The sequence below is a fragment of the Lactuca saligna genome, chromosome 9, assembly GCF_052625555.1.
Source record: "Lactuca saligna cultivar CGN05327 chromosome 9, ASM5262555v1, whole genome shotgun sequence".
In the NCBI taxonomy this organism is placed as follows: Eukaryota; Viridiplantae; Streptophyta; class Magnoliopsida; order Asterales; family Asteraceae; genus Lactuca; species Lactuca saligna.
Genome location: NC_136425.1, coordinates 19,879,468 through 19,894,174, shown reverse-complemented (window position 1 = coordinate 19,894,174; position 14,707 = coordinate 19,879,468). Strand labels below are relative to the sequence as shown.

Genomic DNA, 14,707 nt, shown 5'->3' with positions numbered 1-14,707 from the left:
GAGTCTGTTCTTGAATAATGAAGATTGCCTTGGACTCGCCGAGTCAGGGCATTGACTCGCCGAGTCCTAACATGGGTGAGTTCAGCTCCCAACTCACCGAGTCACCCCCTGTGACTCATGGCTCAACTCGACACATGAAGAAGGGACCAAATCGGTGACTCGCGACCAGACTCGCCGAGTCACCTATGCGACTCGCCGAGTCGTCGCCATGCACTCCTTAAATATACCGATTTGCTCGATTCCAGTCCATGCCATTCATAGATCTGGACTTCTAGGACACGAATCACACGTAAAGTTTCCAACTTTACGTGTGGATATTCACCAATATGGATTATAGGGCTCAAAATGTCTCAAAAGGGTAGATCTAGGGCTAACAAGCCTCATGGGGCCAAAAAGCTAACAGATTTGAGCTCCTGGAGCTCAATCTTGCATAGATCCAAAGGCCAAACGCCTTATTACGACATATAATGCACATACAACTTGGGGAATTGACCAAGAAGGACCCAAATGAAGTTTTAAGCATAGAATCAAGGGGAAAACGGGTTATACCTCAAAGGAAATGTTGAAATAACACAAAGATGGCTGATCTCCTTCTACTCTTCTTGATCTACTCCTCTTACTCCTCATAACCTTCAAGAACACACCAAGAACACCTCAAACTCTCAAGGAAACAACGGAAAACGATGTAGGGGGAGTTCTGGGGGTGAATGGGGATGAGTTGGGGCGGAATGAGAGTTTAAATAGGGTGCAAACCCTTGAAACTTAGGGTTTCATCCAGCAGCGGTGACTCGCCGAGTCCAGGATGTGGACTCGCCGAGTCGCCTACTTAAAACGTGTCCTGAGTCTCGTCTCTACTCGGCGAGTCGGACCCTATGACTCGCCGAGTCCAAGGTTAAATTAGGGCAATGCTCAAATAAAATTCACATACCGGAAACCAGGCGCTACAAATCTCCCCCACTTATTTTAGACTTCGTCCTCGAAGTCTGCTGTCTGGTCCTGAAACAGCTCGGGGTAGTGCTCCATCATCTCGTCCATCGGTTCCCAAGTCCACTCTGAAGCTTTGCGGTGCTGCCATTGCACCTTCACTAGCTCCACCCTCTTGTTCCTTAAATCCTTCGACTTCCTGTCGAGGATTGCGACTGGGCGCTCAATGTAGTTCAGGCTGTCATCAACCTGAATATCCTCCAAAGGTACTACTGCAGAATCGTCCACTAGGCACTTTCGCAACTGCGAAACATGGAAAGTGTTGTGGATCTGGCTAAGCTCGGCTGGCAGATCCAGCCTATATGCTACCTTGCCCACCCGGGCTAAGACCCTGAACGGTCCGATGAATCGCGGGCCCAACTTGCCCCGCTTCCTGAATCGGATGACGCCTTTCCACGGCGACACCTTCAGGAGGACCATATCCCCGACCTGGAACTCTAAATCGGATCGACGCTTGTCGGCATAACTTTTCTGCCGACTCTGAGCAGCCTGAAGCCTGCTCCGGACCTGCTGGATCCTCTCAGTCGTCTTGAGCACCACTTCGGTGCTTCCCATGACTCTCTGGCCAACCTCACCCCAGCATATCGGGGTCCTACATCTCCGTCCATACAACATCTCGAAGGGAGGGCGGTCGATACTCGCGTGATAGCTGTTGTTGTAGGAGAACTCAGCCAAAGGAAGATAGGTATCCCAGCTACCACCGAAATCCAGAACACACGCCCGCAACATGTCCTCCAAAGTCTGGATGGTCCGCTCACTCTGACCATCTGTCTGCGGGTGAAAGGCGGTGCTGAAATGCAGACGAGAGCCTAACTCGTCATGGAATCTCTTCCAAAACCTGGAAGTAAAACGCACATCCCTGTCCGAGATCACCGATACCGGCACCCCATGCCGTGCCACAATCTCCCTGATATAGATGTCGGCCAATTTCTCGGCCGATATGCTCTCCTGAATCGGAATAAAGTGAGCACTCTTGGTCAATCTATCCACGATGACCCAAATCGAATCCACTCCACGTGCGGTCCTGGGAAGCTTCGTGATAAAATCCATCGTGATATCTTCCCATTTCCACAGTGGAATATCCAACGGCTGCATCTTGCCATGCGGTCTATGATGTTCGGCCTTGACCTTCCTGCAGGTCAAGCACCGCTCGACGTACCATGCCACATCCCGTTTCATGCAAGGCCACCAATAATCCGGACGAAGATCCCTATACATCTTCGTCGCCCCGGGATGAATAGAAAATCGGGACTTGTGCGCCTCCTCCATCAACATCTGACGCACACCACCGAGATACGGCACCCACACCCTACGGTGTAATGTCAAAAGTCCTCTACCATCATAATCAAAGGAGGAAACCTGACCCACTACACGCTCGCTCTTCCGATGCTCCTCCTTGATAGCCTCCTGTTGAGCCTCCCGAATCTGCTCCAACAGGGGAGTCACCACAGTCATCCTCAAACAGGCGTCCCTGATCGGCGCCGTCTTGCGGCTAAGCGCATCGGCCACCACATTGGCCTTCCCCGGGTGGTAAAGGATCTCGCAATCATAATCCTTCACCACATCCAACCACCGACGCTGCCTCATGTTCAGATTCGGCTGATCCATGAGGTACCTCAAGCTCTTGTGGTCCGTGTAGATGGTACACCGAACCCCATAGAGGTAATGTCGCCAAATCTTGAGGGCAAATACCACCGCCCCCAACTCCAAATCGTGCATCGGGTAGTTCGCCTCGTGAGGCTTGAGCTGCCTTGAAGCGTAAGCAATGACATGCCCCCTTTGCATCAGCACCGCGCCCAACCCAGAAATGGACGCATCACAATAAACCACGAAATCCTCTACGCCCTCTGGCAGGGCTAAGATCGGCGCCTCACACAATCGCTATCTCAGCGTCTCAAATGCAGCCTGCTGCTCGGGTCCCCACCGAAAGACCACGGCTTTCTTCGTCAGCCGCGTCAGGGGCACGGCTATCTTGGAGAAATCCTGGATAAATCTCCGATAGTAGCCTGCCAATCCCAGGAAGCTCCGAATCTCAGATGGAGACTTCGGAACCTCCCATCTCATCACGGCCTCGACCTTGGCCGGATCGACCAGAATCCCGTTCTGGTTGACGAGGTGTCCCAGAAATTGCACCTCGCGCAACCAAAACTCACACTTGGAGAACTTGGCATACAAGCTCTCCCTCCTCAGGGTCTCTAACACCTCTCTCAAATGCTCCTCATGTTCCTCCCGGGTCTTGGAATAAACCAAGATATCATCGATAAAGACTATCACAGACCGGTCCAGCATCGGTCTGCATACACGGTTCATGAGGTCCATGAACGCGGCAGGAGCATTGGTGAGCCCAAACGGCATCACCACGAACTCGTAATGGCCATAGCGCGTCCGAAACGCGGTCTTCTGCATATCTTCCTCCCTGACCCTCATCTGATGATAACCCGAACGCAAATCAATCTTGGAGAACCAAGATGCGCCCTGAAGCTGGTCAAAGAGGTCATCAATCCTCGGAAGCGGGTAACGGTTCTTCACCGTTACCTTGTTCAGCTCCCGATAATCTATACACATCCGATGCGACCCATCCTTCTTCTTCACAAACAGAATCGGGGCTCCCCAGGACGAACTGCTCGGCCGAATAAATCCCTTGTCCAGCAGCTCCTGCAGCTGCGTAGACAACTCCTGCATCTCGGGAGGAGCCAACCGATATGGTGCTTTAGCTATCGGAGCCGCACCGGGAATGAGGTCAATCCTGAACTCCACCTGTCGCTCCGGAGGTATCCCAGGTAGTTCCTCCGGGAAAACATCAGCAAAATCTCGAACCACCGGGACCTCGCTCACGGTCGCCTTACCCGCCTCCCGGGTGTCCATCACGTACGCGACATAACCCGCGCATCCCTGCTGAAGGTAGCGCCTAGCCCTCGCTGCTGAACATACAGTGGGTCCACACTGCGGCCGCTCTCCATGAATCACTAACTCTTCCCCGCTTGGGGTCCTGACTCGCACTAGCTGCTGTGCGCAATCTATCACTGCCCCATTAGGGCTCAACCAATCCATACCAATAATCACCTTGTTCCCACGCAATGGAATGGGAACCAAGTCTACCAGGTAACACTCCTCAAACAGTCGCAGAACACAATCTCGAAACACCATCGATGCTCGCACCGATCGATCGTCAGCAATCTCTACCTCTAACGGGCAATCTAACTCGCCTGAAGTCTCATGAAATCTCTTGCTAAGAGCAAGAGAAACGAACGATCGGGATGCACCCGAGTCGAACAATACTTGAACCGGGATGCCGTTCACATGGAACGATCCTAATACACATGTATACACACGGAGCACATATCAATATCATAACAACGAAAAATAAAAGATAGAAGGAAGGAATCATACCCGTCACCACATCGGGCGCGGTGCGTGCCTCCTCAGCAGTCAACTGAAATGCCCGACTCCTCACCACTGGAGCCTCTGCCTTGCCCTGTCGGCCATCCGTGATCCGCAGGGTCGCTGGAGCTGGCGCCTTCACTGGCGCTGAAACTGTCAACATGGGGCAATTGGCCTTCTTGTGGCCCCTCTGGTTGCAGTGGAAACACAGCAACTCCGATGTCTGAATAACTGTCGCAGGAGCAGTGCAATCCCTGCTGATATGCCCAAACTTGCCGCACTTGTATCAGCCTGACGATCCCATCCTGCACGCCCCCTCGTGCGGCCTACCGCACCTCCTGCAGCGGCTCGGACCCGACTGGCCTTTTGGCCTCCCATCTGATCCCTTGGGCTTCTTCCCCGAAGCCCCTGATGCCTGACCATCCTCAAGTTTCCGTTTCCGGATGTGCTCCAAATCTATCTCTCTCTCTCTCTAGCCCTGGCAATCATGGAGTCCAGGGTAGGGCAAGCCGAAAAGCTGACATGCTCCCGAATGTCAGCTCGTAGCATATCATGGTAACGAGTCCTCCTCATATCCTCGTCGCCTGCATACTGGGGCACCAATAAAGCCCTCTCCCGAAACTTGGCGGTGATCTCCGCCACGGTCTCTGTCGTCTGCCTCATGTCTAGAAACTCCCTGGCCAGCTGCTGGAGCTCGACCGCTGGCGCAAACTCTGCCCTGAACCTAGCCACAAAGTCCGACCAGGTCATTGCCTCGATAGCCGAGGCTCCCAACGAGTCACCCACTGACTCCCACCAATCTCGGGCCCGGTCCCGCAAACACCCTGCTGCGTACCTCACCTTCGACCCCTCGAGGCAGAAGCTGGTCAACTGGGCGGACTCAATATCCGCAATCCACCGCCTGGCGACAATGGGGTCCTTCACCCCATGGAAATCCGGCGCACCACTGCCCCTGAAGTCCTTGAAGGACAGTGTGCGAGATCCTGACTGGCTAGAGGCCAAGTCGCTCCTGAATGCCCGTAGGCGATCCTCCATCAACTCCACGATCCCTTCCTTGATCGACCCAAAGATGATGGGGGTCGACTCAAGGATGCCCCTAATGATCTCCGACGTGATGAACTCACGTAGCCTCTCCTCAATCGGCTCGGTGCCAGATCCCGAACCTGACCCCTCTCCTGACCCGCCATCTGTCGGTCTCGGTCGAAGTACCACCATTCTGCAAAACATCATAATAATCATTAGTGGTACTGCTACTTTCTGAGGGATCTCAACTACTTACAGGTTCCTTGGTCTCGTCTTGGCCTTCCTCGGCTCGGGTACGGATCCTCTGCTTTCAGTAGTACGGGCCCATACTACCTTCCACATCTATCCGTACCTTCTCCGAGGAATTCCTCGACTCCACCAACTCCCCTTTACTACTGCTCCTCTCTGTTATTCTCATCCTAGGCTTGCCCTAGGGAAAACTCAAGTTCAACACAACTGGTCCTCAGCTGCTGTAGGTCTCCTCATAATTCCAGTTAGCCACCACCTAAACACCATCACATGTGATGAGGATTAGATAATCCTTCAAGTAAAAGATCCGTCCCTACAACGGTTGGACTCAAACAAGAGCTGCGCAATAGGGCCAGTTCCAACACTTTGGGATTATTCAACCCTGATTACATGTGGTGTGACGTGTTTACCTAGTGGCTCACTCCCATTACTCAGAATCCCACCAAGCACGAAGCAAGCAGCATTCGGATAAGGAAAAACAGACTCAAGCCAAAACTGTTCTTAGAACAAGAAACGACACTTAACATAGGGTGCTAAGCTTATACTATCAGGCATAACCTAAACAGGCTATCCTACTGCTGTCTACTCAATTCTAGCATGCAATATTCAATAAGCTGTAGCAAATAAACAGGCACATAAGGCATCACCCCTAGATCCTTAGCCTATTCTAGCATGCAGTATTCACAAAGCTGATAAACATAACATAAACTTGTATGGGTACTATGGGGAATACTTACTTGAGCTCGGCCGGTCGCGCACGCCACACACTTTGCTCTTTCTTATGACTCTTTTCCGGGTTTTAAAGAACAATTTCTTTTGGAAAATCTTTCAATCCCTCGATTTGAGTCCAAACACTCCCGAAGGTGTGTCCGAATCCCTCAAACCAGGGCTCTGATACCAACTTGTAACGACCCAATTTTTACGTCCGAAAATTTCATTTTTAAGGTATTACTTTAGAAAACATTAATAAATAAAAACATTGTTTGTTCACACCATAACACATTGCAACCATGTTCTAAAAAGCCAACCGTACATCCCATCAAAATATCAGAGTACAATCCCAGTAAAACTCATGAATGCGGAAATCGAAGAGTGTGTGTATAACGTGTCGCTACCGCTCCGGCTCCTTCCCCTTCGATGTAGAGGTACCTGAAAACAAAACTGTAAACGTAAGCACAAAGCTTAGTGAGTTCCCCCAACGTACCGCATACCATACAAACACATAACATACGTACTGCCAGACTATTCTGGGGTGCCTGACTACCCGGTACGGCCATTCTGGGGTGCCGACCTACCCATATGGCCATTCTGGGGTGCCGTCTTACCCGTGTCAAGCCATTCTAGGGTGCTGACTACCCATGTCAAGCCATTCTGGGGTGCTGACTACCCATCGGTCCTAACAACCGATCCTCGGGGACTATTTCACCCCCTACTACTACGATCACATATAACATAACAAGCCAGCATGCATACATATCATCACGTACTGTCAGACGTATCTGGGGTGTCTGACTACCCTTCGGTCCTAACAACCAAACTCTACATACAACATATCATGCTAGCATATAACATGTCAGGTAATAGCAAACTTAGATGATATCACAAAGACAATCATCTATCATACATCTCCTACTGGTGGGTCGGCATTGTGGCCTTAGACCCACTGCTACTGGAAGGTAACTCACCTCAAAGTAGCTGCTGAACTGATCGGGAACTAACTGACTGCTGCTGCTCCGGGAGTCCTCCGGCTGCAATTCCCACAACATACTCAATCAAACACTGCTAACTGTCCTTTAGGTAAAATGACCATTTTACCCCTGGTTTAGCCCTAAGCCAATGCTAGGGTCAACTTTCAGTTGACCCGACTCGCCGAGTGGATCACCACTCGCCGAGTCCCTAGCAAACCAATGTCCTGGGTCCCTGGTTCTACTCGTCGAGTCGGGCTATGACTCGACGAGTTCACCTTCTAACTGTCATACAACTCCTTCATCCTACTCGCCGAGTTGTATGAACAACTCGTCGAGTTCATCTTCATCCGATGAACACTTTATGCTAAGACTCGCCGAGTTGTATGAACAACTCGCCGAGTCTGTTCTTGATCTATGAAGATTGCCTTGGACTCGCCGAGTCAGGGCATTGACTCGCCGAGTCCTAACATGGGTGAGTTCAGCTCCCAACTCACCGAGTCACCCCCTGTGACTCATGGCTCAACTCGACACATGAAGAAGGGACCAAATCGGTGACTCGCGACCAGACTCGCCGAGTCACCTATGCGACTCGCCGAGTCGTCGCCATGCACTCCTTAAATATACCGATTTGCTCGATTCCAGTCCATGCCATTCATAGATCTGGACTTCTAGGACACGAATCACACGTAAAGTTTCCAACTTTACGTGTTGATATTCACCAATATGGATTATAGGGCTCAAAATGTCTCAAAAGGGTAGATCTAGGGCTAACAAGCCTCATGGGGCCAAAAAGGCTAACAGATCTGAGCTCCTGGAGCTCAATCTTGCATAGATCCAAAGGCCAAACGCCTTATTACGACATATAATGCACATACAACTTGGGGAATTGACCAAGAAGGACCCAAATGAAGTTTTAAGCATAGAATCAACGGGAAAACGGGTTATACCTCAAAGGAAATGTTGAAATAACACAAAGATGGCTGATCTCCTTCTCCTCTTCTTGATCTACTCCTCTTACTCCTCAAAACCTTCAAGAACACACCAAGAACACCTCAAACTCTCAAGGAAACAACGAAAAACGATGTAGGGGGAGTTCTGGGGGTGAATGGGGACGAGTTGGGGCGGAATGAGAGTTTAAATAGGGTGCAAACCCTTGAAACTTAGGGTTTCATCCAGCAGCGGTGACTCGCCGAGTCCAGGATGTGGACTCGCCGAGTCGCCTACTTAAAACGTGTCCTGAGTCTCGTCCCTACTCGGCGAGTCGGACCCTATAACTCGCCGAGTCCAAGGTTAAATTAGGGCAATGCTCAAATAAAATTCACATACCGGAAACCAGGCGCTACAACTCAGCTAAACACGCGCACCACAACATGCATGTATGGTCTTCTATGCAAACTTTTCTCTGTAAGGGCCATTCTTGCCAAATCTTCAAAGTATCATAACTCCTTCATTCTAGATCCGATTCTGATGAACTTTATATCCACGGAAAGGTGACGAGAAACCCTACGTTTCTAATCAACACAACCCGGCCTGAAAACTTCTCAAATAATAACTCCAAATTTAATAAAGGACTAAAACGCCCCTGGCCTTGGCCTCTGAAATTCCATAAATGAATATTTTAGAACAGGGCGTTACACGTATCCCTTCTCAAAACAGGTTGGTTGAGGCTGCTGAAATGACATCACCATATCACCTACTATTTACTATATAATTCTTTGTCTTTTAAAGCTTCCTCTGCCTGATGAAAAAACAAATGTAAGCATTTAACCACAAAATATGTTACCTATTAAGCAGTATATAAAATAATACATTACCTTTTTAATAGAGCACCCACTGATATAATGACCTAATCCCCCACAGTGAGAACAAGTTCTTTTTTTCTTCACCATTTCCAAAGAATATTTGATTCTATTTGCATTTTTGGGACGCCCTTTTGTATTAGTCGGAAGAAGAGGATCCCTGATAGATATTTGAGGCACGATGTCTACTTGAGAAATGTCTGCACAAGATTGTTGAGATGTATTTGGATGTCCTTTCGCCTTTTTCCGACTAAGCTGATTTTCTAAAAACTTTACCAAGAAATTATTAAGCTTTCTTATCTCAAAAGAGGAGTCTCTTGCAAGTTCAATTGCTTTATTATAGTTTGCACGAACACACCACTCCGTTAAGGCACTAACTCCATTTTCATTGTTGATTTCTTCCAATCCAATGTTGGTATTATCCACCTTGAATCTAGCATCAAGTGTCCACCTGGGTAAAATATAGTGATCAAGAAGGGTTTCAACATGTCTCTTCTTGATCACATATAAACTATGGTTGCACAATATCCCATATGTTTCAAACTTAGCACATGAGCACTTAACATTTACTGGATTCAAGAAATGAAAGGTAACAATTCTACAATGCATTTTATCAACATTCAACTGCCCGACTCTATACTTAATTTTTTTTTTTGTAATTTTTCTTAATGTTTCATGAGTTAAATTGCCCATAGCTTCTATCCATTCTTTTTTAAAATCCTCAAACATCTTTCTATTATAACATTCACACGCTTTTGCTTCTAGTATAACATGTAATTACAATAACAAAAATAAGGATGCTATAGACATTACCTGGAAGAAAACGGAGATGAAGGATTGTAATAAGAAAATTAGAATGGATTTGAAAGACGATAAACCCTTTTCCCAAATAAGGTGGGCTAATATTGAGAATAACAAAGAAGAAGATCACGATATCTACAGAAATTGGAGGGAAAGAAAAAATTATATTTGTGTAGATCACAATCATCGTATCAGTTCAGTAAATAGATAAAAACGAAACTTTTGGGAGTACTGATTTGGAGAGAAGTGATATGTTGATTTTAGAAGGAAAAACGGGATTTGATTGAATTACTTCAAAACGTCGATGTTTTTAGTGTTCTATACCCAATGTTAGATACCTAACAGCCACACATTCCTTTATATATATATATATATATATATATATATATATATATATATATATATATATATATATATATATATATATATATATATATATATATAAGACTAGGTTCATGTAAATTAGAATATTTGTATGTTTGGTACATAGCGATTGGGAGCTTCTAGCTTCTAGTATTTGACAAAAAGCTTCATTTTCAACAAAAAGTCTCGTTTGACACTATATGTTTTTAGCGTTTAGTTTAAACAAAATATTTCAAATCTAAAAGCTATTTCACGTAGCGTCTAACAAAACGCTACCGGTTACTGGTTAGTTTTTTCGAACACGTCATGTGTCGTTCAAAACGTGCATAATTGTCCTCTATATGAAGAACTAGTTTATAACCTGTGAGAATCACAGTTATAACACTAATTAATTTTTTTTTATTAAAAAGTTAAAATTATTAATCAAGTATTCTAAATAAGTTATTACTTAAGAGATATTTTTTAGTTATATTAAATTATAATCATTGATTTAAATAAATACGTGAAGATATATTACCTTATAATCTGTAATAATTTTATTTTATTTTTCAATGTAATGTTATTAATTTAATATAATTAGGATTAGAAAGTTTAAAATGAAAAATCAATTATTAATCTAATGTAATTAGTGAGGGAAATTTAAATTTAGAAATTTGAAATGGATATCAATTATTATTTTAATGTAATTAAAGTGGAAATTTAAAATTTAATATAGATAATTAATAGGTTGACAAGTAACATTATTAACTATATATCTTATAAAGCTAGTATATTTCCTTGAACCTCATGAATTTGAAACTTCTAAGGCTATTCAACTTATATATTTACTCAAACCATATTCATTTGAAACCTCCTATTTAAATGAATACCACTCAAAAGTCTCTTAATAATGATTAACTATTCAAAGGTTTTATAACTTATATAATATGTTTAATAAGCAATCAATGGATAGTCTACTACAAAAAAAGTCAATCTCTTTGAGTAGAAACACAATTACAAATCACATATAAAATTCATAAAGAAAACAAGTTTAAAAGTTTTTTTATTGGTTTAAGGGCTTTAGACCATTTTCGAGCCATGTTATTATGTTAAAGTTTTTAATTTGTAAGTTTGTTATATACTAATCCTTATGTGTGTGTGTGTGTGTATATATATATATATATATATATATATATATATATATATATCTTGGTTTAAGTATTCTTTTAAGACAATCATTGTATCTATATATCTTATAAAGCTAGCATTTTTCCTTGAACCTCATGCATTTGAAACTCGCAAGGCAATTCAACTTATATTTTGACTCAAACCATACTTATTTGGAACCTCCTATTTAAATGAATACCACTCAAAAATCTCTTAATAATGATTAACTTATATAATATGTTTAATAAGCAATTAATGGATAGTCACTATAAAAAAGTTAATCTCTGTGAGTAGAAACATAAATACAAATCACATATAAAATTCACAAAAAAAAAAACAAGTTTAAAGGTTTTTGTGTTGGTTTGAGGGCTTTGAACCTTTTTCGAGCCATGTTATTATGTTAAAGTTTTTAATATGTAAGTTTGTTATATACTAATCTTATATATATATATATATATATATATATATATATATATATATATATATATATATATATATATATTAGTTTAAGTATTTTTTAAGACAATAATTGTATGTTGTGGTTAAAATTTAAATGTAAATTAGATTATATTCATATTATCGATCATATGTTATTGAATGTGATATAAATAATATTTAATTAGATATTGTATATATGTCTGTATATTTATATTGCTTCAAATATATAATTAATTAAAAATCATGGATATGTCATATTATGCATGTAAGTCTCTTTCAAAATGAAAATTATCTATCTTATCACTTTATATTTTAGTATATATTTAACATTTTATAATAGTAAGCGCTTTTTAAAAGTTTTCTTTCACTTAATAATAATAATAATAATAATAATAATAATAATAATAATAATAATAATAAATGGTAAATTAGAAAAATCGTGGATATTTAATATTATCAATGAAAGTCTCTTTTGAAATATAAATTGTCAATCTTATCACTTTATTATTTAGTATATTTTAGTATATGTTTCATATTTGAGTAATAATATTTAGTGTTTCTAAAAAGCTTTCTTTAAATTATTATTAATAATAAGTGGTTTAAATTAATGAACAATAATTTTAAATGATAATAATATCAAATTAAAAATTATGTAACGTTAGCTACAAATAAATTGTATTCTAAATGATCATTATTTTTGAAATTAGAAAATAATTGCATAAGTAAAAATTTTAAATTAATCAATCATAATATTATTTATAAATAATACTAAATAGATAATTATATTTAATTGTATTAATGAGGAATGTGAGTTGATGTCAATAAATAATATTATTCAAAATAATTGAGATTATATATATATATAATTTAGTGTAACATATAATGTCAAAGTTAATGTCAATAAATAATCATTTTAAACATATATTTTTCAATATTTTAATAATCAATTTTTAACCTGCGCTGCACAATACACGAGAATTCGTCTAGTTAATATATAACATTAATGACGAATTCTAACTGTATGACACTTGTCAATAACATATTAAACATATTCTTTTATTAGAATTAGAATTAGAATAGAGATTTGAAATTTTGAATTCAAATTTTTAGTGTTTTGTAAAAACAATATTTGCAAAATTAAATTATAAAATATTTTATATCTTAGATTACATTAAGGGGGTGTTTGGATAGGAAAAAAAGAGGTGCTTATTGCTTATTCCCACAATAAGCTAATTTAAGTGTTTGGATAAAATTCAGCTTATTAGGCTAAATAAGCTAATTTTAATAAGCATTCCTCCCCATGCTTATTGTTTATTCCCACCACAAATAAGTTATAAGCAATAAGCTAAATATCTAATCCAAACACCCCCTAAGTACGGAATAATTCTTAATACAATATTTTATATTCATCTATGTGTATTTTGGATATAAGATTTGATACAGTGGAATTGTTAACAAAGTTTCCAAGAGTCTAGATTGGTGTTTTCAATCCCTTTTTTCTCTTTAATTTTCTTTTAGCCGTCTTTATCTATTTTCAGTCACATCAATTTCCTTTTCAAGACAATCCACGAACACAATAAAAAACCTTGAAATATAATATATAAGGAAACTGGAGATTTTGTTAACTGTTATGAAACCCAAACTTAAGAAATATTCTTCATGTCATCTAGAAAAGTTATACGTCAAATTAACAATTAGAAAATCACTTTTGCAAATTATTGTAAGAGAGTATCAGTTTTCGTGAAATGAACAATTAGTTTGTGACAAAATACAAATGCTTATAACTATTTTATGATAATACATAAACCTAATTTCATGTATTCTTATTAATCTTATTTTAAACCTACAAAATTCAGTTAACAAAAATGAATATCAAACATTGTGTAACTTATAACAATTGATATTTAATTCTCTAATTGAATTAATTCAATGTTCTTAAAAAGGTTATCAATATTTTTTGGAAACTAAATTTTTTAGAATGTTTTAATGTTGCTAGTAACCAATTTTATGTTTTAAAAGGGTGACCACAACTCATGTTTTTTTTGTATGGTTACCTACTATCTAAGGTTGAATAAGTCACTATTTTTATAAAAAAATTCACTTTTAGCTGAAAATTTAATTTTTGTTATAAGTTTGGTTCAATTTAAATTTTATTACATATTCATGCCAAATTTATTTATTTTTACAAATTTATTTCTATAGCTTTGTATAAAGGTTTATAAGATTTTATTCACAACTTTAAAAAAATCTCTTACGTTATTTTTTCAACTTTCACATTGCCTTATATATATATCATTAAACTAATTATTCTCTACGATTGTGCGTTACTTTGATTGATGGAACAACAAATATGATTTAAAATCAGAGTAATTAATAAAACAATGATTACATCATATTTCAGCAAATCTAAATGTCGTATAATTATTGAGAAAAATTAGTTTGCTAATGTATACATGACAATACAAAAGATGAGAAAAAGTTAATAAAAATATTATAAAATATCTTTTTAAAGAAAGTTAAGAAAAAGTATATTATAAGACATTAATACATTATAAATAAGGGAGAATTTCATATATGTCCCTCTTAAACTTCAAAATATTATATTTATCCGGTTTAATTTCTTAATATCATATTTACCCTTCATAAACCTTCAAAATATTATATTTACCTTTCATAAACCTTCAAAATATCATATTTGCCCAAATCTTTTTTTATAATGTTTTTAATATTTTATAATCATTTTTTATACCTTAGAATTATTATAATAATTAAGAAATTTAACAATATTATCCTTACGTCTATGATAATTGAATGTGAACTTCTAAATTATTCGAA

At 40.2% G+C, this 14,707-nt stretch overlaps 1 long non-coding RNA gene across 1 annotated transcript; it reads right to left on the bottom strand.

The window, feature by feature from the left end:
• Positions 1-5,469: 5,469 nt before the first annotated feature.
• Positions 5,470-8,349, bottom strand: LOC145014449 (uncharacterized). Its single transcript, XR_013665536.1, has 3 exons — positions 8,273-8,349; positions 7,323-7,385; positions 5,470-5,581 (listed from the first exon to the last, which is right to left on the bottom strand). It is a non-coding gene; the product is annotated as an uncharacterized LOC145014449 (long non-coding RNA).
• Between the last annotated feature and the right edge of the window lie 6,358 nt (positions 8,350-14,707).